General features: G+C 52.2%; 1 protein-coding gene across 1 annotated transcript in view; it reads right to left on the bottom strand.

Annotated features, from left to right (window-relative positions):
* Positions 1 to 24,268, bottom strand: part of ESRRB (estrogen related receptor beta) — a 114,786-nt gene extending 90,518 nt beyond the window's left edge. The window contains exon 1 of the mRNA XM_047863366.1: positions 24,018 to 24,268. The gene's annotated coding sequence lies outside the window, so the exon portion shown is untranslated. The remainder of the gene's footprint in view (positions 1 to 24,017) is intronic.
* Positions 24,269 to 24,868: the final 600 nt, after the last annotated feature.

Here is a 24,868-nt window from a genome sequence, read left to right as displayed (position 1 = left end):
TTTACTCTGCTGTTGGCCCTTGAACAGCACGGGTTTGAACTGTGTGGGGCCATGTATATATGAAGTTTTTCAATAAATACAGTACACTACTGTAAGTGTATTTTTTCATGCTTGGGATTTTCTTAATAACATGTTCTTTGCTTACTTTGTTGTAAAAAAACAGTATATAAAACCGTATATAAAATGACAGTTTACATTATCGGTAAGGCTTCCTGTCCACAGCAGGTTGTTAGTAGTTATGTTTTGGGGGAGTCAGGAGTTAGTGGGTTTGCTACTGCACAGGGGTCAGTGTCCCTGAATCCAAGGTTGTTCAAGGGTCAAGTGTATATTCTGTGCGGCACTTAACTCCATGCTGCCTGTATTTCCTATCACTTCATATAGACCTAGGAGGGTCTCTTTTTAATACCAAAACGTTGTTCATTCCCCTGTATCACCATCTTAGTTCCTTTATTCTTCATTACTTGGAAAAATACATAATAAACTCACAACCCAGGGGTGCCTGGGCGATGCAGTCAGTTGAGCAGCCGACTCCTGATCTCGGCTCGGGGCACGATCTCATGGTTCACGGGTTCGAGCCCCACATCGAGCTCTGCGCTGATGGCTCAGAGCCTGCTTGGGATTCTGTCTTTCCTTCTCTCCGTCCCTTCCCCGCTTCTACGTGCATTCTCTCTCTCTCTCTCTCTCTCAAGATAAATAAATAAACTTAAAAAAAGAAATTAAAAGATAAAACCTCACAATTCAGTAACACTTTCACATAAATTTCCATTTTTCCCTTCAATGACCACAGCAACGTTTACAGAGGCTTGGGGCAGGACTGACTCAGAGAGATCCTGACAATATCCTTGGGCAAACATTTTTACACCCATTATTTTATCACATCTTCCCACAACCCCGTAAGGGAAGGATTAGTATTGCACTATTCAGATGAGTCCAGCACGGCACAGGTTGGTTAGGTGGCTGGCCCAAGGCTACACAGCAAGAGGGTCTGAGGTGCCAGGTGAATCCAGGCCTGTAGGACATCAAAGGCCCGCCCCCTCCCCCACACCACACAGGGCCTGTCTATGCCCGCATGTCCACCTAGTGTGAGTCATGACTCAGGAGACTCCCGCTCTTTCCTCCAGGGAGGCTTTTCTAGCCCTGCCAGCTCAGTCAGCTGTTTATATACACAGGATACTGCCAGACCCTGATGACGACCTCGGATCAGGGATTAGGTGCTGCCCTTGGACGAGGGCTGCAGTCCCTGGGATGCTGCCTGGAAGTGCTACAGGGTTGGCAGCAGGGCGGTGCCCTCCTCTTTCGATCCAACCATGGGGTGAGGCATCACGAAGGCCAGCGTGAGCCACACAGAAGGCACGGTCTTCACTGTCACCTGGCTCATGTCTCCCACCCTCTCCTCCACACACACCCACTGGGAGAGGAGCTCCCAGTGGTCACCAAGCACAGAGAACAGCCTAAAGAGACGGCCCAGGGAGAGAAGTGTGAAGGGGCCTGCAGACCTGCGTCGGGAGACAGATGGCGGAGGAACCAGGCAAGGGTCGAGGCCAACTTGCCCAGAACAATCAATCAGTTCATCTTTCATCCTGCCAGTTTCCATCTATTGAAGCTCTTCCAATTTCTTGATTTTTAAAAAACTTTTCTAACGTTTATTTTTGAGAGAGACAGAGCACGAGCAGGGGAGGGGCAGAGAGAGAGAGGGAGACACAGAATCCGAAGCAGGCTCCAGGCTGTAAGCTGTCAGCACAGAGCCCGACGTGGGGCTCAAACTCACAAACTGTCAAGATCATGACCTGAGCTGAAGTCGGACGCTTAACCGACTGAGCCACCCAAGCACCCCTCAATTCCTTGATTTTTTAAAAACTCAGAATTGTTTGTGTCCATCTGCCCAGCCCTCCTTTGGTTCTCTCTCTGGCTCCTGCAGTCTCGTGGCCTGGCCTGGCCTACGGCAGGTGCACAGCATGACAGTGGAATGTGAAATCGGTGGTCTATACTACTTAGTCCGGAGGCTCACAGTTCACGTCCTCATGACCACGCACAGAGGCCCTTACAGAGCTGAGGGTTAAATAGAATGTACAGCCGGAAAGCCAGGAAGGCAGGACAACGTGCTGGGTTCGGGCCAAGAGGCTGGGGCCTGGGCTTAGTTCTGCACATGAGCTGCAAGACCGTGTTCAGGGCCTCACACACTCAGGGCCTCATTTCCCCATCTGTACACTGAGAGCTGAGGTGCCAATGAGCCTGACGGGTCTTCCCCAGCCCCCACATTCTGCCTTCTCCCTTTGGGAAGTAGGAAGTCGCACCTACCAGCCATGCAGGGCAGTCAGCAGTTCCCAGGGTAAGTCTTTAGAACACAAGTCTCAGAAAGCAAGGACAGAAAGGTGGGGACAGCTGCAGGAGGCACTGTGCAGGTGCCTGACTCACAACAGGCAGGTAGTAGATGTTGGCGATTGCTACCGCTGTCATTGACAGCAGGAAGAGGAAACTACAGGGAAACTGGCTAGGGTGACAGAGGCAGAAACACAGGGCGAGGAAGAAAGTATGATGGAGAGAAAGAAAAGGGGTGCAGTATCGGACGGAAACTGGTTTCTATTAGCCTGACGTGGCCAAGCCTACCTGTCGTGGGTATGATCTCTGGCCTCACCCGCGTGGCCAGGAGCTGGGATTACTGCCTAGACCAGCATCTGAAGGGTTCCCCCCAGTAGGACTGCAGGTATGGATCCCTTGCCTGAACCTACCTGGGCCCCCCTAGCTCTTCTGCCCTCTGTGGACAGGCTTCTGATTCAGATCCTGCAGGTGTGTGCAGGACGTGGGCACCGGCTGCCGGCCCACCCCTGCTCGGAAACACCGTGCACTCACCCGCATGCAGCTGCCCACACCGGCCACACCCCCAACATGGGCACTGCCCAGGGACCCACCTCCTGGCCTGCCCTCTGCTCCCCCAGGGGGTGTGGCTGGGCTTCCAGGGATCCCTATTTTCTTGGAACTTTTTTCTTTGCAGTAAAGGTATCGCAGGCAATATGTAAATGTCATAAAATGCAAAATGTTAAAAATACATTTATAGACCAAAAAAACCCACAAAAAACAGCAAGGTCCACTGCCGGACTGCATGTACCTATTCTTATTACTCTTACCACAAGAAAAGAACTGGCAAAGTGTCAGGATGTTGGGGTGGGAGGAAGGGGTAGCCAGGCTGAAAGCCACGAGCATGCTGGGAAAGTCTGACGGAGCCAGGCGGGAGACACTTCCCATGGTGACGGTGAGGTGACGACAGCCTTTTTGCTGAGGGTTGCCTGTCCATAGGAGGGCAGGGCAGGTCCCCTACTGGCTCCAAGTCAAACCTACAGGGTCTCAGGGGACCGCTCTGCTGGTCAGGTGTAGAGCTGGGGGGCTCAGAGTACACAGAGGAGGTGAACTCTCAAACCCAAAGCCAGGCCTGCTACATACCGGCTACAGTGCCGCCCAGACCAAAGCAGGCCTCCCTCTGCACTGGGCCCCGAAGGCCACATGCAGCAAACGGGCCTGTGGCGCTTCCCTGTCCCGTAGACCCGCACAGGGGCCCGCAGAGGTGCCGACCCCAGACGGGTTCCAGCTCAAACACGCTGGCCCCTGTGAAGCGGCTGCTCTCCACCAAGGTCAACGCCATCCAAAGCAGCTGGCCCGGCAGCAGTGACAGGGTGGGCCTGGGCTTCACTCCGTCCCTTTCCTTCCTGGCGAAGGGCAGGGCACTTCCCTCAACATGGCACAGATGTGGACATTTCCAGATGCCCTGCCTTTTGCCCAGCTCTCCGGGGAGGAGGAGCTGGTGGCAGCCTCATGAGCCACATGCCCTTCTCAGGAGCTGTGCTCCCCCTTCCTGAGCCCAGGGTTGGTGAAGAGATTCTCCTGGGACCACGTAAATGTGTCAGGAAACGTGTCAGAGAGCTGGTCCCGAATCACAGGGGTCTAGGAGCGAAACGGGGGGTTCTCCAGGTCCCTGGATTTCTGAGCTATTTCGAGCAGACTTGGATTTGCATCCTGGCTAAGTAGACCCACGGTGCCACCTTGGGCAAGTCAGTCGGCCCTTCTGGACCTCAGGCTCTTCCTCCATAAGGTAGGAATAAGACCCCTACTTAAGTGTTACTGTAAACGGATCGTGCCTGGAGCTCTCCTCCCCCTCTAGCGCGCCTCCAAGCTGCTAAGCTCCTGCCCAGCCGAGAATCTACTCACAGAAGCCCTTGGAACGCAGGGCCCCTCTGACACTTTCCCTCCAACATGGCCCTGCCGGCCAGGGCCCCCGGCATGCCCCCCTCCACACCCACACACACCTGGCACATTAGTCTGGGAACACAGGGTCCCAGCACGTCTCTGTTCCCACGGGCATCCTCAATTATCAGCCGCAGCCAGAGCAGGGCCTGGGTGCCCCTTCCTGCCTCATGCCTGCTGTGAGCTGTGGGGGTCCCACTGAGAACTGTAGTTAAACAAAACAGAAAACCCTCTGAAGAGTTATCAAGCTCTCAATTCAGGTTGCAGGGATGGTGCTGGGCAGACAGAAACACAGCGGCCTTTAGAGAACCAGGGCATTTGTTAGTCGGGGGTGGGGGTGCTGCCCCCAGTGTGAGTCTGGGCCCAGGACTCCTCATTTTCCTCTAGGTCTTGAACCCCTTGGATACTCACCCCCTTTCCTCCCTGCCATGAGTGCCCAGGTGGGAATTAGAAAAACGAGGTTCAGACCTCACCTACCCTTTGACCACAAACTCTTGTTCAGTGTATAATCTGTACGACTGTACAGGCGGCTCACCAGCAGCTCAGCCGATGCACACATTTTCTCAAGCTTTTACCTTGTATTTACTGAAAGTTCCTCCATGTGTGACTCCGTGTTACAGATTCACAAATGAATCAGACCCAGCCCTCGAGCAGCTCAAGACAAAGGGCAGACTCTCACGGAGAGGTGCGAAGGAGGGTTTAATTCTCAAGGCTGCCTCCTCCTCGGCAAGGCCATTTCCAATGGCATTTCTCTACAGACCAGGGATTCAAAGAATGAAATGAGACCCCAGTGAGGAGACAAGCCTTCCAGCCTATAAAGCTGTGCAGACCTAGCCACTAGCTAGTGTCTGAAGGCTTGTAGTTCACTTACCATTGAAAGTGGGCTGGGCCGGCCCAGGAGCTGGGTGTCACTGATTCACTGAGCTGGGCCTCCTGACGCTAGAGGTCTGAGCCTGAAGACACTTCCAGGTAACTGCCCACGCAGAAACCTCTTCCGGGACTCAAGGAACCTGCATGCTGGGGGGAGAGGGGGGCATCTAGGACAGCCCTAGTGCACCCTGGCCCTCTCCTGGGCCTCTGCAGTTCTGAGAGCCACAGACTAGATGCTCTCAACTTCCCACTTTCCTGTGGTGGCCCCAGAAACTGCAGCACAGCCAATGCAAACTTGACTCAAGCTGTTTACAAGACGGTGCACTAACCTGTGAGTGGTCCCAGATAGTCCCTTGACTCCCAAAGCCACAGGGGCCCTTGCCTTTGTGGGCATGGCAGCACGCTCCAGCATTTCCAGGGAGAGGAGCTGCCCCTCACGTGGTCTTAGGGACCCCCTGCAGCCACCTGCAGAGCCTCCCTTCACCCTGAAGCTTGGCTGTTCTTGGCATCCGCTCCGTGTCTCTCCTGACCTCGCCTGCGCCTGCCTCACCCGTCGGCCATGTTGGCAGCTGCTATGGACCCAGTTCCTCACAGGGCCCGTGGCCCAGTCGTCTCCTGCCTTGGAGGACTGAGCATACCTCTCCGTCGGGGCCTTTCCCCGTAGAAAGAAAACTAGTGTTTTCTGCTCCCTGCGTTAGCTACCACGGTCAACCCCCAAGTAAGACTCCAGCAGGGAAAAGCAATACCCTTACGCTCCAGATATAAAGCTCACATTCCGCTACGAATGTTCTCCGTTGCAGTAGAATCCGGATAGGGCTATGCCTGGAACAGTGAGGGAGAAATACTAAGAGCCAAAATGCACGGAGCACTTACTGTGTGCCAGTCTCTGCTCTGAGCAGTTTATGTTGGTCCATTTTTCATCTTTGCAGCAACCCAACAAGGGGATGGCTGCGGATGAGAACTCTGAGGCACAGAGAGATGGAGTCAGTGGTCCAGGGGCCCAGAGAGGAGATGTCCCGCAGCCAGGCAGGGGTGTGGTGGTAGATGTTTAACTCCCGGCGGGAAGAAGGGGCTGTCTTAGAGCGGCTCCCCATCTCCATGGGGGAGATACTCCCCTCACAGCCAGCGGCAGGCCACCCAGGTGACCTCACTGACACGGCTGCTTGCGAGGACACAGTCAGGAACGAACGATCACGTCAGGTCTCCACTGTGCCGATGTGTTACTTGCAAATATACTTCAAGAACATAAAAAGGTGGTAGGATACTAGGGAGAAATGAGTTTGGAGTACTTATTACCTTTGTCTTTAATATGACGTATTTACTTGAAAGTTGACGTAATTTGATTTTTTGGAACAGTCACGCTTAACAATCAGCTCACGAAACTCCTGTAAATGTAATCACCTCTCCCAAGCCATTGGCTCTCCCAGGTCAGTGTGAGCTGGTTCCAGCTCACCCCCACCCCCCCGGGGCCAGGATTTAGGAAAAGAGGGAGCTTTTCCTCCCAACCACTAGCGGGCCCAGATGCCCAGCTAGCCGGCGAGATCTGCCGGGTGATCGACAAGGGCCCAGGCCTGGGGAACCAGACCCTTCCCGGCCACTTTCCCCATGGCCTTCTACCTCACTCTCAGGCCCCCAGAACTCGCCTTTATCCACCTGCCATCTCCGTAGGTTAGCGCCACCAACGTGCACCAAGCACCTACTCTGTACCGCATGCTGCTGCAGGCACTGGGGACACAGAGGGAAGCTTACACCCTGGAGGCTCACGGTCTAGTGGGGCAAGATAAGCATGCATTGAAATCCAACAGACTACAACCCAGTCGAGGGCACAGGTCAGTCCGGAGCTGCAAGGAGAGACGCCAACTCCCCCCTAGGAGGGGTCAGGGCTGGCTTCTCCCAGAGGGGAATACGTGAGCAGGGTTGAAAGGATAAACGGAAGTCTGCCGGGCAGGCTGGGGGCTGGCGGGTAACCAGCATGAATAGGAAAGAACAGAGTAAAGGACATATTTAGGTAAAATGTGTCCATCTGACGTGGGCATTGGCCACTGAGGAGAGAGGGCAGAAATGAAGCCATGCTCGTTATGTTGGCTGGGGGTCCCTGCGTCAAGGGAGGGAGGGAGAGGAGGAGGACCCGGGGAGAAGCAGGCTTGACTGCCACTGCCGTGATGCTCTTTTACAGGTGCCGGTGTGCAGTATCCCCGAGAGCCCGAGGTGGACATGAGAGTCCGTCACCGAGATTCAGACCCAGGGGCCGGAGAGCTGGTGGTGACAGAACAGGGGAGGGCATGAGACGGGAGAAAACACAGGTGGAAAAGAGAGGATTCAGCAGTAAAATGTGTTATGACACACTTAGAGGGAGGCACAAGGTGGGGGGTCAGTAATTACCTGCTTCTGGGGCCTGGGAGGATGATGTCAGGAAGACAAAAAGCTCCTTTCTCCAGCCCTTCCCTGTGCCAGGCTGGGGGGGGGGGGGGAGGGCGGGGGGGAGAGGGACCTAATATCCCGTCGCGATTCCTCCATTTGCCTTTTTAGGAACAAAGACACGGAGCCCAATTTTCCCCTTCTCCCTCCACTGTAAACTTTACCCACGTGTCCAACCCCCATAGCTGAGAGGGGTGTTCTCAAAATTCTGCACAATGAGCGACACATAACGTAGTGGTGAGGAGTGCAGGTGCGCAGCCAGGGCGCCCCTGTCAAATCCCAGCTTTGCCAGCTGTGTGACCTTGGGCAAGTGACCTAACATCTCTGTTCCTCAGTCTCCTTACCCGTGGAATGGGGATGGCAATGGGACCTCCTTCACAAGGTGGTTGTGAGGAAGCAGTAAGTTAATACATCAAATGTTCTTAGGACAAGGCCTGGCACACAGTTAAGTGCTCACGATGAGAATCTCAATGTCAGTATCAGGCTCTGAAAAAATAGTGCTAGCCGCGTTGCTTCTGATATCCACCAGCCAGAGGGCTTTCCTCAGACTGAATGAGGCCTGGCCCTTTTCCAGCCCGTCTGGAGGTCAGGCAAGCCACAGAGACAGTGAATGTGTCATGCGTGTGTGCGTGTGCAGGTGTGCATGTATGCGCGCATTTGGAGGAGGCTGGCACACCACCCTAGGAGGCAGCTGCGGTGCTAAAGAGCACGGAGCAGAGCTGCTTGCTGGAGCTGGAATCAGGGGTTCACTTCTCCTGGATCCTGAGTTTCTGTAGGCTTACTCGCTGGGGTCCTCCGCACTCCTTCCCACCCTAGGAAGGCAGGCTCTGTAGTGGGACTGGCACCCATGAGGTGCAGTGCCACTGAGGGCCTGTAGGGGGCTCTAGAGCTCTTCCATTTCCCATACTCTGGGCTGCGAGGGTACTACGTTTAAAACAATGGCGTGTTTACCCAGGCTACGTGACCGTGCTGCTCTGAGAGGGGAGTGAAAAGAAGCTGGGGCTCGTTGGTCCCCCATTGGTGTGCCTCAGTTCATCCATGCTTCCAGTTGGCTGTTTTGAGTGCAACCCCTTGTCCTCCCTCCTCCACTGCCTGGCAATGATGCATGCGGGTGGTTTCCCCCACAGCCTCCTAGGGGATGCCTTCAAAGGGTCAGTCTCCTGTCCTTGGGTAGGAAGGCAGAGAGAGATCAAAGATTTTGGCATCCAAATGCAGCAAGGATAGCTTCCAGTTGCCAGGATCTCAGGTTCTAGCAGCCCAGCCCCTCAACCTGCTTGTCGGGGAAACGTGAAGAGGCAGGTTTCCAAAAAGACACTGCTTACCCAGTTCCTCCTTAAAGCAAAATTCAGTAGCTCTGGGTGCTATGTTAGGAGACCCATTCTGCAGATTTACTTACCTAATTGCAACCCTATCAATATATCTGGATAATGGACACTACTTGTTCCCACTAACTTCTAATGTGATGTGGCCAACCTAACAAGTTAATGTGGGCAAAATGTTAAAGACAGACATTTAAAAAACAATTTGAAAAAAAACTAAACATACAATTGTTCTCTTGGCCTTTGTCAAAAGGGAAAAAAATAAGGAGATGGATTTTTTAATCCGACCAATTTAAGAAAAACACCCATGGGTAGGGTTGCCAGATTGAGCAAATACTGCATGGAGCATACTTACACTAAAAAATTATTTGTTGTTTATCTAATATCCAAATCTCACCGGATATCCTATATCTTATTGGGCAATTCTGCCCACAGGTTGGAGGATTCAGGAATTCATTAAGAGAATATTTCCTATTCATCGTCCAGTTCCATACAGTAATTCCCTCCCTAATCCCCTTGTGTTACGTATGGAAACCCAAGCCACATTGATCGCATCAAACAAGTAATCAGTCCAAGCACCCCAATCTCACTGCCAAGGACTATCACTGTGAGGTTATGTCAAAGGAATGAAAAGCCACTTCCAAAAGATAACATCAAAAAATTAGTACACCCACTATGTGCCCAACACTTGTAAATTACCTGTTTAGTCTTCACAACAACCCTGGGAGGTAGATACTATTAATGGAAACTAAAAAGAGTATCTACCAGTCTAATGCCTGTAGTTCCTGCAAAGGCATGTAAATTCCTGGTCAATTACTTCCCCCGGGGGAGAGAAAGGGGAGGGAAACCTAGAAGGACTCCATTGCATCCACCAACAGGCTTATTCATAATGTAATGCCAGCTCTGTTGCTATTTGGTTACATGACACTTACACAGGAAACTGTCTTAATGCCAATGAATTATCATGGGGTTTGGGGTATGGGATTGTGGGAGAGAAGTGGGTGGGAAACCCTTAATAATCTTCAGTAAGTTGGCCTTACAACTGAGAAAGATGTGCTACACCTTGGGATAATAAATAGCTCATTTGCTGTGAAGAAAGGCCCGCTCAAGCTACTCGGAACAGTCGTGACAATGACATGCAGATTCCAAATGTTCTCTGTAAGAAAAAACACCCTTTCTCCTAATCCTTCTTAAACTCAACAAGACTGATTGGTTTTTATTATTCATGAATTAATTTTTTACTCAGGGTCCAACAAGGGAATTGAAGCTATAACGTTTCTCACCGACTGAGGGGAAAAGGCAGCTCTTGACCTGAGCGGCACAGCCAGACTCTTGCTGGGATTCCTCGGGGGTAGGATGTTTTTTGTTTGTTAAATCAGTTAATAATCAATTAATAACCCAAAGCCCAGAGCTTTGAGTTTGTTTTGTTTTCCAATAAAAAAAAAATTGAGTAAGAACATGAGTAAGGATACTAAAGAAAAAAAAAATATAGAGAGATAGAGAGAGAGAGAGAGAGAGAGAAAACGAGAGAGAGAGAGAGAGAGAGAGAGAGAGAGACAGCTGTGGGACCCTGGTTTATTAGGCACTTCCTATTATACTATGCTGGTGTATTAGGCAGGTATATTAGGCTGCCTTCTATTTCCAAGGCACACATATAAAAAAGAAGAGGCAGCAGCAGCAGAAGGAATGAGAGAGGACATAACAAAGGCAGCACCGATTTCAAAAGTAACGCACAGATGAGCAGAGTGTGCAGTTGAGCCAGTCTGGGTCTGGGAGTCGGCATGGGGAGTCACGAGAGGGGTCACAGGGATCCAGAGGGTCAGTTCCCTGGTGCCCTCCCTCTAATCTCTGCCTCCAGAGGGCAGGTCGAGGTGCCCAGGAGCAGGGAACGACAGCCTCAGAGAAGCTGAATGGCCAGGAAGGCGATCAAGGGTGGCGAGGTGACTCTCTCTCTCTCCACGCAGTTCTCTTCCCATCTATTCACATGCACCAAGCCATAACCCCCTTGGCCTCTGTGTGCCTTTGGTCTAAAACCCCTCCTGGGGTGGGGGTTTTAGAAGAACCGAGGAAGGTGGGGGGACCGAGAGGCAGAGCGTGGCGTGAGCCTCAGAAGCTCGTGGCGGTGGGGTCAGACCTGACACAGCGTCCCTTGCAAGAAAACGCTTCTCCCTTCCCAGTTCAAAGGCAACATACCCAGCATTTCTCAGGGGGACTATGTGCCTAACACTGTATTCTCCTCTACCCGTCTGTTCATATTTCAGAGACCAGGCAGTTTTAGCTCCTGAATCAATGTAGACATGCAAACCAGAAGCCTTTGCATGTTTTTGTTTGCAGGAAAACATTTCATGTTTGGGGGCAACACACAGCAACCCTCACCCGGTTACTATGAGAAAACCCGTTATGAGAATTGCTTTGCGCTTTTGGGGAAGAAAAAGCTGCAAGCTGTTATTACCGTTGTCATAATTATTGCAACCATCGCATTATTGCTATTATTTCTGTAAAAGCAGTGTTCTTTCTGCCAAAGCTTGTTAGCTTGACTGCTTAGGTAGACAATGTCAACACACCCAAGAGACAGATGACAAAGCGTGAGGAGAAAAGGCAAAGGATAAATACCGCACTCTGCATGTGTGCTGAGGGGATGTTTCACCATCAAAAAGGAATGTTTTCTGCTGATCGATTAGGGAGGCAAAAACAAAAGCATACACCAGCTCATTCACTCTGCATCACCAAGATCCCAAACTCGAGCTCAAAGCGCTAGGAAGAGGAGATGAGAGCTATAAAAATTGGTTCTGAATAAAGTTTAGAGCTTCCCGATACCCTCACCCACACCTCCAGTCCCTACCGCCTTGTTCCCCACGTCAATAGACACCAATACCCTGGAATTTTCCTGTGAACAAGAGGTCTTTACCCTTCTTGCGGTCTCTCCCAAAACATGAGAGCAGGAGACTGACAGTGGATAAAGGTATTGAGGGCCGAATTGGAACAGGGTGGTGGACAACAGGGTGTTCCACTTTGGGACATCCCCTGAGTAATCATGTTTAGCACCTGAAAACAGCACGAACACACCCACACACTCCTACACGCACAGACGCACATGTGCACACGCTCACGGAGGTAGAGACAGACAGACGCGTGGAACCTGCGTTCCTTCCCTGGAACATATACGATCGGAGAGAGACAAAAAGGGCAGAGGGCAAAGCACTGCAAGTTGGAATGAAAATAGAGGGAAAAAATAAGTAAAGACAAAGGAATATGTTCCACTGTAAGACACGAGAGAGATCTCCTCTAAAAAACATCAGCTTTCCGCACCCACCACCCTGCCCTACAGCATTGCCCTATGTATTTCCTTGTTCTCTGCCCTTCAGAAACCAAGAACACAGAAAGACCTGTGACTCGCAAAACCCCTTTTCCAGGTATCTTTTTTTAAAAAACTAGGAACCCAGTGAAAATACCTAAAATGTGAATCTAAATACAATAACAGTTTAAAACTTAACAAGAAAACAAAAAATAATTTATGAATTCAAGTTAACTCAAACAATAAAAAAAAGGGGGGGGCCAAGTTAAAATAACACTTAGTGAGGAAAAGCTTGACTCTAATTGGCCACTTCACATCCATACAGTTTTCAATGCAGCGTCTCAGTAAACACAGACAGCCAGGCATGAGGCTGACTGTTGCCGTCACTGGCAGGAGAAGACCCTGATATAGTTTTAAATGAAAATTGATCACATCTGAAACCAGAAGATAAAAACAAAACCTTGTCGGAGTTTGTTTAACTGCCTTTTGACCTCTGGATGAAATGACATTGAAAATAAAATAACATTATCCAGAAAACCATTCCCAGAAAAGGCTCAATCCCGGGGACACTGAATGACAATGTTGAATAGAATATTTTAAAGTCCTAAGGAACAGAAGAGAGAAACTTAAAGGCAGGGGGCGGAGAGGCTCTTCGGGGACTAAAAATATGTATAGTTAAAAAGCACAGCAAAATAAGGATGAAAAAAATTATGCCTCTAATCGGCAGGAAAACTTTTGTTTGGGGTTAATTTTAACTCAAGCTCATATAACTCTGAATTTAAGACATTTAGCCAGGAGATTTATTTTCACCTTGGCCAACTCCATACTGAAAGTCCCACCATGGGCTGATCAACGGGTATGATTTTCCTCAATTTAGGAAAACATTTGACCCATTAGGCTATCAACTGTCAATGGCTAGATCCAGGAAGAGAAGGGGAAATTGGGAAACTGGAACAGAATTGCCCAAATGCTCTTTTAAGCGTAGCCATCTGGTATTCCAGGGAGTACAGCACTGCCTTTTCATCCTCTCCGGGGTCTGCCCAGCCTTACCCAGGCCAGAAAACTGAAGAGAGCTCTTAACAAGAGTAAACTCCTCTGTCTGTATGGACAGCCAGCCCTTGGGTCCTATGGAGTTCCCTTTCGCTCCATGGAAAAACCCCAAGGCCCAGCAGCCCCCACTGGAATGTGGCCATAGCCTGACCTCAGCCCAGGCCAGGGGTATGGCAGGCAGCAGGGGCTGTGTTTAAACAGCAGAGCCCCTTGCCCCCTGTTACTCCCATGTTCAAGGGAAATTCCACTGTAACACACTCTTACACGTGTGCACACGGTGGGAGCTCCCCTAGGAACGGAGGCGACCTTTGGCGTTTCGGGGTTCAGCGTTAGCTTCTAGAAGAGGGGCTTTAACAGCAATCGGAAAGGGCTCAACACTTCCTTAAGCCGTTGCTTTATAAATAAAGGTGCTGTTAAGATCCTTTCTATTCTAATCCTGATCCGTACAGAAAGGTGCTCTAGGTAGACAGATGCCAAAAAAAACCCCAAAAAGACCATGGGGCTCTATGTTTCCCTTCTTGTCTGGTTTTCTGAGGTCTTTTGTCAGATGGTTGGTTGGAGGTCTCTGGGCCAAACTAAAACCTATGCCCTCCTATGGCCTGCTCCCCACGTGTCCTGAATGGGACTGGCTGTGGCCGTCCAGTTGTGTGGAATACCCCGCAGAAACAGACAACCAGCAGGCAGTCACTGCCCCCTGTCTGCTGAGCCCCAGGGGCACTCGCTGAAAGTCATCATGTGTGCGGTCTGGAGCCCTACTTTTTCCCAAAAGGCCTCCAGAGCCACAGACCAGCATGCACCCAAAGTCTTCTGGGCACATCCTTCTAGTGCTGCCAGGAAAGTGAGGGAGACAACGTCCCAGAGCAGCCTGCTATGCAGGGTCACCCTATCACAAGAGGCAAGGATCACTTGCCCAGTGGCCTAGGGAAGAAATAACCCCCCCAACTTTGGACCTCTCCCATTCACTGCCCTGACATCCCCTCTGAGGAAGGAGTCTGACCCTGCCACCAGTTACCTAGGACGCTCTGCCATCATCAGTGAAAGGTCGGTGGCCTCACCAGAAGCAGGGGACAGGCCAGACCAGTGAGGGTTAATCTGCCCGGCCAGCCATCACAGGGGTCACCGTGATGCGCACCGAAGTTGAGCATCCCAGTCCCCCAGAGCTGGTCTGCTAATTACATTTGCAATTATAAACACCACGACCTCCCTGCACAGGGACCAGGCCGCACCAGCCGATGGGGTAACCACAATGTAATCCCACCCCAGGCCACCCCAGCCATGCCAGGAGACGCCAGGCCCGGCAGAAGCCTAGGGGCTCCTCCTCTGAGGAATGGCCATGAATTTGACAGCTCCCTGGAGGTACGAGACTGCTGGGACCAAGAAAGGAAGACTCACCAGAGTGGAAGCCCAGTCAGGGGTCACCAGCAGTTGTAGTGCTGAAAAAGATCTTTGATTATCCCTAGAAATCAGCAAATGGCCTCAAGAGCAAACAGGAGGGAGTCGCACCCTTGATGGCTTCCTGGCAGGGTGCGTGGACTCTTTACTCAAAGCCCTCTCGTGGGCCCACGCTCCCTCTAGGAACGACAGCGGCTGCAGAGGACATTATAGAGGTTGAGCACTCAAGCCATGCTGGGCTCTCCCACAGGAACATTCAGTCAAGAGCCACCAGACCCCAAGACAGAAGCTCCCAGCGGAGCTGTGAGGAGTTCTGGCAGATTCTGGGCCGGCCTCCTGCTCAAGCTGGAAGAGCATGCAGAGGGGCTCACTTGGGGAGAGATGGACAGAGACTGATGATGGCCGGTAGGTGTGGGAAGGCATCGGCATGGGGTACTGAGGGTGTGGGTTGGACATCACTTTGAAGGACTGGATTATGGTCTAAATAATGCTATTCCTTCCCCTTAAATTCAAACCACAAGTAATTTCAGTCATGTTGGGGAAGCCACTTCAAGCATCTGGGAAGACAAGTTCTAGAGAAGGGCACTGCAGAACTGCGTCAAAAGCATCCTGTGTCTTGTGTAACTGCTTGCCTGTCTTCTGAATTCTCTCTACTGAATCGGCTCGTTCACACAGCCAACTCCACGGCCCATCCCAATGTACACATTCCCAGTCTCTCTCTCTCTCTCACACACACACACACACTGTTCCTTTGGCCTGCTAGACTCGCGCTGATCTTCCCAGTTCCAAGTGCTCCAAAGAAACAAGGCATTTTGCAGAGGACCAAAGAAGGAGACAAACTTTTTTCCATGAGTTTAGATTATCTTTAAAAAACGAGTTGGCCAGAGGTAGTTATCAGGAGCATGAATCCTGCATGCAGGGCAAAGTTGCAAGGGCCGGGGTCCACCCTGAAAAGGCAGGGAGGTGACTCGAAATCTCTATCACGGCCACCTCCCTGGCAGCACTTTCCCCGAAAGTCCCCTCTGTCCCTCCTATCTCAAGCTAAATGGAATATTTATTGATTGCTCCAGATCAACAGAAAGGAAAGTTCCTGTTTGGTGGGTCAGGTTGTTTCTTCATACATATATTTTTAAAGAAACATCTTTTCCTTAAATTTTGGTAAAACAGAGGATTGTTCCTAAAATGGAGTTGGGGAAATCATAAGCTCCAAGAGGAAATTTCCAGTTGGTGTCAGGATCTCACTGAGCTGGAAAGGGCCTTCCCTGTGACTGGGGCCCTCCACACCAACCTGTTTCCGCCTAACTCACTGCCTTCAGACCTGAACAAGTCCAGCCTCCCATCACCCCATCATCCTCTCCCACAGCAGCCCACACCTCCAGGAGGGTGGCGGGCACATCCAGGTTTATTTCCTAAGGCCCCTCCCTTGGAAAACCAAGACTAATGTCCTCATTCTGATTTATTTTTAAATGTACCATTAAAAATTAATTTCCCCTTTGTTTTTCTCTGGGTCACTGATTCTGAATTACCATGTGGCATTTCTTCCTACGTGTGAACCCACATATTTTACCTTCAGGACAGTTTGTTCTTTGTTTCTTTAACAACAGCGAAGTGGTCATTGGAAGGTGGGTGAGGCAACCCGCCAACCACCCCCCCCCCGCCCCCACCTCTGCTCCCTGGGTTTCCAAGCTGAGGGTCTCCAGCCAGTCAGGTCACAGACACATTTGTACACAGGCACATGCAGGCCAGCACACCCACTCCTACCCTGGCTGATTATATATGTACATAAAATATTGATTAGAAATGGTAATGGAGTCACCTACAGGAAAATGAAAATGAAGGAGAGAAAGGTATGAAGGTATGATGTATCTGTGTGGTGTGTGTGTGTGTGTGTGTGTGTGTGTGTGTGTGTTAATTTCTCACCTGGGAAAGTGAGAATAACACTAATGCATTAAAAATGCTCTCTGTATGTTAGCAAGTGAGAAGAAGGGCTGCGGAGTTCTTTCTCGCTGAACTGTGGTCCCTGTGCCCTTGGGTTTTCTTAAGTCCGGGAATGTCGACTAAGCCACATGGGTGGAAACCACGTACAGAGCATACGAACCCATTCACGCATATGTTCCCCGAGAAATACCAGCACTATTGGCAATGAACGGATTCATCCTACTGTCCTTCCAACACACCAAAGAACGCAGTCCCCGGTTTTGTTACTTTGCTACCAGTGGCTCTAAAGCTACTTGACATGAAGCCCGGGTGGCGGGGGGGGGGGGGGGGGGGGGGGGCCTGAGGTCAGAAAGATGCCTCCCCTACACTCCAGCCTCTGACCTCCACAAGCTCGACCTTGGAAATTCCGTGTCCCTGCACCACAGCAGATGCAAACGCTCGCCCAGAGGCACACATCTGTACACGGGGCCAGCTCCCCAATGCTCAGGCTGCCACCCAGCAAGCACGTCCTGGGCTTTGAGAAATGGCATCTCACACGGATCCTTAGTTCCTCAGTGGAGTTGCCGGGTATGTTTCTGGCTTTTCCGGTGCCCCACGGAGTGAGAAGTGAATTCTTTGCAAAGAAACCAGGAAGGCTAGGGAGCCCAAACTACTGTCAGGCTTACTTTATGAATGATTTCCACTTCAAACCCGTCCCAGACACCCAGGACCTCGGCTTCCTCATCCCCCCTTTCTGCTTCCCTGACATTCCCTCTTTGCCCATATTTCTCCTCAAACTCAAGCCAGGGTTGCCGTCACCTCGATGAATTACCCAGCTGCTAAACCCTCCATTTCTCCTTGCTTTTCTGGTCAACGTAATCAAAGGATGTACTTCCCCCGTTTGAATTTTCATATTTACTGGCTATGACTCGAGCCAGGGACAAATACATAGATATTTCCAGCTCAGCTAAAGAAGTCACCTCTGAAGAGAGGGAGCCTAAATAATTTAAAGATCCAATATTTGTCGTACTTGGTAATTTTATGAGGAAATGCCCCACGAGCATCAAACATTGTTCACAGCCTCACTTACCCACCCAGAGGTTTCTTTGACGGCTCCCACCCCCTGCTTTAGGAGGGAGCTACCCCCATCCTCATCCCACCGGCCTCATGACCCGGGATCAGTGTAACCTTTAAAGAGAACGAAGAGACACTTTTCGAGCAGATGGAAATCTGAATCCACTGTAATTAAAGATTGCTCGCCTCTCCCATCCCAAATCATCTTCTTCCCACACTCTGGCGGCACCTAAAGGACCCACTGCCCAGGGAAATCCTAAAACTAGAACCAAAAAGGTCAGCATGGAGACTGGGACAGTCTGGTCATCGACAGGAGACACTGCTGTGAAGTTGCCTCCTCTCTTCCGCGTGGTCCACCGGGGTGGAGGCGGTCTGTGCAGCGAAGAGGGGGTCTAAGCACACTTCCTGGAACCCCACATTATCCAGTGAATTTATCTCAGGGATGTCGCGGTTCTCGGGATGGGGTACAAAAATGAAAGCACGGTGGAGCGGGCACTGACTTTGGTAGTTTAGTTCGCTTCAGAGAAAAAAGAGGAAGAAGAGCACCAAGTTAAGCAGGTCCGCGAAGAACCCAGAGTTTCCATTTTATTATTCTTTTAAGCCTTCCGAGGGACCACTCTGCGCGCGCCCACACGCAGACGCCAGGACACCAGCCGCGAGCGCGGCGGGACGCGGGGCGCGGGAGGGGAGAGTCGGGCGGGTACCGAGCAGGTGGGGGCAAGTGCGCGGAGGGCCCTCGAAGGGAAACCGCGGGTGGCCAGAGCAGGACCCCGGAGAACCCGGGCTGGACACGCCGCTCCGGGGGATCAGGTCCCCGCCTGCCCACTCTGCGCGCTTGGCGCACCGCCCAGGCGCGGGGCCAGTGGGAGTCCGGTCCCGCAGCCCCCTCCGCTGCCCACGCCCGCGCCGCTCGGACAACCCCGGGATCCCGAAAGGCGAGCGCGAAGCCGCCCCGGGGCACGGAAATCGCGCCCGCCAGTTCCATCGCCCGCAGCCTCCCGCAAAGCCGCGAACCAACTTTGCCTCCGCCGCGGCACCCCCGGGCCGGCTGTCCCCACCCCTGGCGGGATGCGGGATTCCCCTCGCAGGGCGTGCGGGACGCAGTGCGCCCGGGGCCGCGCCGCCCACACCGCTGGAGCGCCCCGGATCCACCGCGCCCCGTGCGCGCCCTCGGGGCGCCCCAGCGGGACCGCCAGGCAAGGCAGCGCTGGGCGCCAGCAGTTCCCAAACCCGCGCGGCACGTTCGATTTCGCCCCCTTGCCGGGATCATTTCTGCTCTTCAGTACGGAAATAAATCTTAAAGTCAAAGGGCCCCCCGGGGGAGGCTTTCTCAGACGGGCCAGAACATCCTTGCGACATTCCCGCACCTGTTCTGGGCTGCTCCTCCCTAATCCACAGAAACTCCAACATTTTCTCGCCGCGGGGGCAGATCAGCGAGAAAGAGTGAGCGAGAAAGAGCTGCTTTTACTTAAAAGTAAGGGTTTGGAAAAGGGGGTGCGGGAAAAGTTAGAGGCGGTTTACCCCCGCCCCAGAAGGAAACCCAGGAAGTGTGCGGCTTTCCCCCTCCGACGTCCCCCAAGCGCCCCCGGGGTTCCTGCCACTTCAAAAATGCCTGGAAGGAGAACTGCGACACCCAGGACAGAGGCAGCCGGACTGGCAGAAGGGCAGACAGATCGACCGACCGACCAACCGAGAAACAGAGCACCTACTGGTTGTGGTAGCCGAGGGGGTCCGGGATGCAGAGTTCTGATACGTCCATCAGTCCCGTTTTAGCATTCCCAGTTGGTAGAGAAAGGCGGCGGGGAAATCACGCGGAAGAGCGAGTGAAGGGCACAGGCGAGGTGCGAGTCCGGGCAGGGGCACAGTGAGCGGGAGAAGGCAGAGTGGGAGGAAGCGCCGTGGCGGGGCGAGAGGGAGGCAGAGAGCCGTGCGCGCACAGCCCAGCGCTCCCACTCGTGCACACACTCCAGCGGGCAGAGGGGACGGGAAGCCGCGGAGGAGGCTCGGGCACCAGAGACTTGGAGCCCACTAACCCTACTGTAGCTTTAAGGCTGGGAGACTGATGTATGGTTTGGCTCCTATTGGCTATCTCTCAGGGGCTGGACTTAAAGTGACAGAATCGAGCTGGGGTGGGGGGAGGGGGGTGAGCCAGAGAGACTTCAATGGAAATCAGACGCTCAGGCGAGGTCCCCACCTCCTGAGGAGTGAGAGGACTGAGCTGTAGAGCGGCAAGGCCTGTCCTCTGGCCATTAAAGAAAAAAAAATTGTCCAACTGGCTGGTGGGATTGGGGGGTTGACAGATGTGCTGTTTATATATCCCCCCCCCCCCCCACCGACATCCTATCCTTTAACTGGCAGGCCTAGCCAAACTCCCAACCCCCCCCCCCCCCCCCCCCCCCCGCTCAGCCTTTTAGAATGGGTCTGTTTTACAAATTAAAAATGAGTCACAGTGCTCCACTCTCACACCCAGAAGAGGCCAAGGCCCTAGAAATTCACAGCCTCAAGACCTGTGTTTGGTGCACAAAAGTGCAAAGGGTCAGGTCTGCAGGTGAGGCACGAAGGAGAGAAGCAGATTCCCTTCCAAGCTCTCATCACCTGGGCCAGTTGGTTCTGAACCGCTCTCATATGGCTAGATGCAGGGTGTGCATCTATAAAATGCTCTCTAGATGTACAAAATGATGCTCTTCATTGGCAACTCTCAGAAATGTACCTGGGACGCAGACGGGAGCAAATAAATCCCTGCCTGCTTAGGAAAACACAATTGTGGTTAGAACAACCAACTTACCTGCCACATGGTACTTCGAGGCACGCAAGTAGATGCTTCAGCATACACACCTGAATCCCCAGCTACGAACACACCTGCATCCCTGTCTGCTGCTCCATCCATGAACCCGAATATTACGAGCTGCCTCTGTACTAAAACAAGCTATAAGTCATGCCCCAATCCTTCTTCTCGGGCTTTTCATCTTTTGAGATGTGCCAGCCACAGAGAGATAATAATGTGAGAATTCAAATGAGTGTGGGAGGGGATAGGTATAGAATTACTTAAAAGGGGGGGAAGCCCCCAGGAGAGACCACCACCTTATTCTCCCATATTCTACAGCAGACAATTTGGGGGGGAGGAGACATAATTTTATCATCCAAATAAGGTCTAAATGGAGTGTAACTGCAGGCAGTATTCAAGCACTTCAGGAGTAAAAGCAGGGAAGGTGGTGAGAAACCCCAGGAGGGGCCAGGCGCTCCGGAGGGGCCGGGGAATGGGCAGCGGGACCACAGATGATACTTGACTTGGATAAATGTAAGCGCGTGCAGGCTGGGAAACAGAGCTGAAATTTTTCATATGTGCTGAAGTGGAGGAACGCATGGGATTCTCCGGGCTCGGGGCTCAGGCAGGCATCTCGCGGAGAGATGGATGAAGATGTCTGCTCTGTCAGCAGAACCCCCAGCAGCCCCGGATTTTTTTTTTAATCACATCGGTACTTGGTTGTATTAGAGACGGAAGCAGGGTGTAGAGCCTCTGTCCTTAACCAGGGCCTCTACACAACGACCACCTCTTGCCAAGACCTCAGTGACTGGTTTCTCTGTGTCCTTTCCAGCCCCCTGAAATACCTTTTCCAAGCGCCCAGCAGCCAGGGAGCTCACTGGAAAATGCACACGGTCCCGGTCCTTCCCTTGGCCCCACAAGGAAGCCTCACAGGACAGACTCCTATGTGTCTCTCTGTACCCTTCCGTATCCCGCGCCATACTGCCCTGTCTTTGCACCTGCTACCTAGAATTCCCCACCTTCTGGGCCGCACCAGAACCTTTGCTACTCAGTTTGCAATTATATATATATTGGTATAATACCCCCCCCACACACACACACACACTAAATTATAAGCCCTATGAGGGTAGGGACCATGTCTGTTTTTGTTTCCCAGAGAATCCCCAGTGAGTAATGGTGCCTGATACAGAGAAGTTACTTGAGAAATATTTTGTTGAACAAATCGAAGCATGGCAATTTGGGGTGGGCCTGCTGAGGGACAGGCTGGCTGTCCCAGAAGGGGGGTTAGGTTGTGTGGGATCAGTGGCTCCTTGCTCTGTGTGGGCACACCAATTTTAACTGGAGACAGAACACACTTGGTAGAACATGAAAAGAAAGACAACTTCACAGGGGCGCCTGGGTGGCACAGTCGGTTAAGCGTCCGACTTCAGCCAGGTCACGATCTCGCGGTCCGGGAGTTCGAGCCCCGCGTCGGGCTCTGGGCTGATGGCTCGGAGCCTGGAGCCTGTTTCCGATTCTGTGTTTCCCTCTCTCTCTGCCCCTCCCCCGTTCATGCTCTGTCTCTCTCTGTCCCAAAAATAAATAAACGTTGAAAGTATCACTTTAAAAAAAAAAAAAAAAGAAAGAAAGAAAGACAACTTCACAGCCCCGGGCAGTGGATTCAAAGCCACCAGGGGCAAAAGAGGGAAAATACTGAGTTTCGTTGGTTAAAAAGCGAGGCTAATGCCACGTACAATCACTGTCTGCATCTAAGGTATAAGGAGGAAGTAGCTAAAGGCCTCTCTCTGGATACTGGATGATTGCCCTCCAGGGAGGGAATGAGGTCCTGGGGACCCCGCTTCCTCCTTCTCCTCCTCCCCCCCCCCCCCCCCCCGTGCCTGTCCAGCCACCTCACCTACAGCCCTGAGGTGAGGCCAGGGAGCCCGTAGACCAGCAAGGACACCCTGGTGACCTGATGTAGCCTGGCAGGTCCAGCTTTTCCTGTGGTTCTCCAGGCAAACTTGGTGGTAGGTCCTACATTGTTCCTGGGACCAGCCTCTCTCCACTCTGCCCTCACGCAGCTCACAGAGGAAGGTATTTCCTCCCAAAGCCAGGGTCTGGTCCCACGCCTCTAGCTGGACAGATGGCAGTGCTGGAGAGTGCAGCAGACTCCAGGATCTGCTCCTGACATCTCCATGCGACCTTATCAAGGTCTCTCTCCTCCAGAACACAAAGGTGGGGGGCAGGGGGAAGTGGAATGAGTGGGCAGGGCTCTTGGGTTCCATCAACCCTGAAATTCATTCAACCAGTTATCATTTCATTCTTGCACCTTTCACCTAGAGCAGGTGCAATTTGTAACCCATCCCTAGCACCAAGTTCTAAGCCACCCACCCCTTCGCTACCTTGCGTCCCAATCCTGGCGCCCCCAGATGGGCATGTCAGCCAAAGGGGACTCTGGGACAGAAGGCATTAGAAACAGTAATTGTGGATGGTGTAAGGGGACAGCAGCTCACTTAGTTCTTGTGACAAACTCCTCTAAATAGATATTTATTACATTTACAGAACCGTACAGCTGAGAGGGACTTGGAGAATCATTTAGAATCACCACCAGACTTTACAGATAAGGAAACTCAGACATTTCCCTGTGTGGAGAAGTGACCTACACAAGGTCACACCGTGAATGACGGGCAAAGCATGCCGTCTTTGGTGCCTGGATTTCTACTTATTCAACTCCTAAACCTTTGTTCACGTGTCTCTTCACTTTCTCTCCCTACTCCTTCCCTGAGTCCAAGCTCGTTGCTAAGGAATATGAGGCCAAATCAGAACAGTGCCACTGGCATCACCTTCCACACACACTTCTCCGCTGGGTAGGTGGTGGGGACCAGGCAGATGTGTCCACACCCTTCCCCACCTGGTTTCCTGGGAGAAAAAGGAAGCACTGATTGGTGGGACACCAATTTCTTGACCTGCTGTCCTGCCATGAGAAATGCTCCAGCTGGCAGGTTAAGTAGGAAAACGTACCCAGACACAGCCTGGCCCACCCTGTTCCTCAAACCGGTGTTCCCCCAGGCACAGAAGGCACCAAGTGGAACACGGATCCACGCTGACCAGCCACTCTTACCCATCCCAGTCTGGCTAAGTCCTGAAAAGGGGCCGTCCGAATGCCTGCACCTGGAGCCCAAAGGCCACCTGAGTGACTTTGATCTCTTGCCATGATCTCTGCAGCTGACCCCCGCATGGCACCCCCTGCCACGAGTCTGGTGGAAATCCCCACCTTTGGTGGAGCCTAGTCTTGGGGTGTCTCTTCCCACTCTTGCGGCAGCCCGCCCCCCCGACACCCGTCATCTCTGCACACGTGAGGCAGCAGCCGGCAGTATCTCTCGGGTTCTCGAATCCCCTCCCTGTGCTGTACTGCTCTGAGCCCACAAGAGGCTGCTTTTCCCGTCTTCAAGCAGGGTAACTTAGCAGGAGCTGGTGAACTCAGCATGGGCCCTGGGGGAGCAGAGGGCTTGATGGCTTCATCACTAAAAGATAAGAGCCAACAAGAGGTTTTGGAGTCTGCCACACGCTCCCTAAGTCCAGTGAATGGGGGACACTGTTTGGGTTACTCCATCCCTGTCCCCCACCCTCACATTCCCTGAACCTGCATTTCCAGGCGGGATGACGCCTTAGGAAACACACAAGGTGCATAAGCACTTCTTACCAACAGCCTGGGAAGGAGGAGAGGACTCCGTGGAACCGTCTGAATCACAGTCTGAGCTTGTTTCTGATCCACCCCAGGGTAAGGGCCGGGGGAGGCGAGTCCAGGAAGTGCATCCATTGACCATCCACGAGGTCTAAGGTGGGCCCGGCCTAGACAGTGAGCCTAACTTGTGCATCTCTGGGGACAGTACTGACCGGGCCAGGGCTCCATGGACTCCTGGCCAGGGAAAATGTCCCCAACCACACACCTCTTTGGGTCCCTTCCCTTCTCACATGCTTGAATTTGGGGTGTGGAGTTATATTCCTGAGTGGTGGTCAGCAGACTGTCAGCCCATTGGCTGGCACATGTCCCACGGATCATAATTAACTGATAACGCTAATACAATGTGAGTTTGTGCTCCCATAATAGTCTCCTGCTGACAGATAAATGCTGCGGAAACATGATGGCTTTTCCTGAAGCTGTAATGGCCCATTATTGGGGCAAGAAGGCTCGTGTATATTAGCACTGCCGCCATGACACCGAAGATAAAATATGAAGGGGCGTCTTGAGTGAGTAAATGCTTGGGTTCCCGCCTACGACCGCCATCAATTTCATTATCAGAAATCCCTACTGGGGGTCTTGGAATAGCTTCCAGATACTTCAAAGTTCCCGTGGTTTGTTTTTTTTTTTTCCTGAGCCTCAAGATACCATTCTCACTAACACAGCTAAATAGTATATTAAAGTTCTCTATCAAAAAGATTCCTTCTTCCGGCAGGTCCTATGCAAGATGGCAACTGCAGTGAACAGGTGGGCTGGTGAGATGAGGAAGGTGAGATACGTCTCTCCACAGAAACAAAGATCTTTTTCCCTTC

The sequence above is a fragment of the Prionailurus viverrinus genome, chromosome B3 (genome assembly GCF_022837055.1).
Source record: "Prionailurus viverrinus isolate Anna chromosome B3, UM_Priviv_1.0, whole genome shotgun sequence".
Lineage (NCBI taxonomy): Eukaryota > Metazoa > Chordata > Mammalia > Carnivora > Felidae > Prionailurus > Prionailurus viverrinus.
The sequence above is the reverse complement of the archived record's forward strand: the minus strand, read 5'-3'. Positions and strand labels throughout refer to the sequence as shown.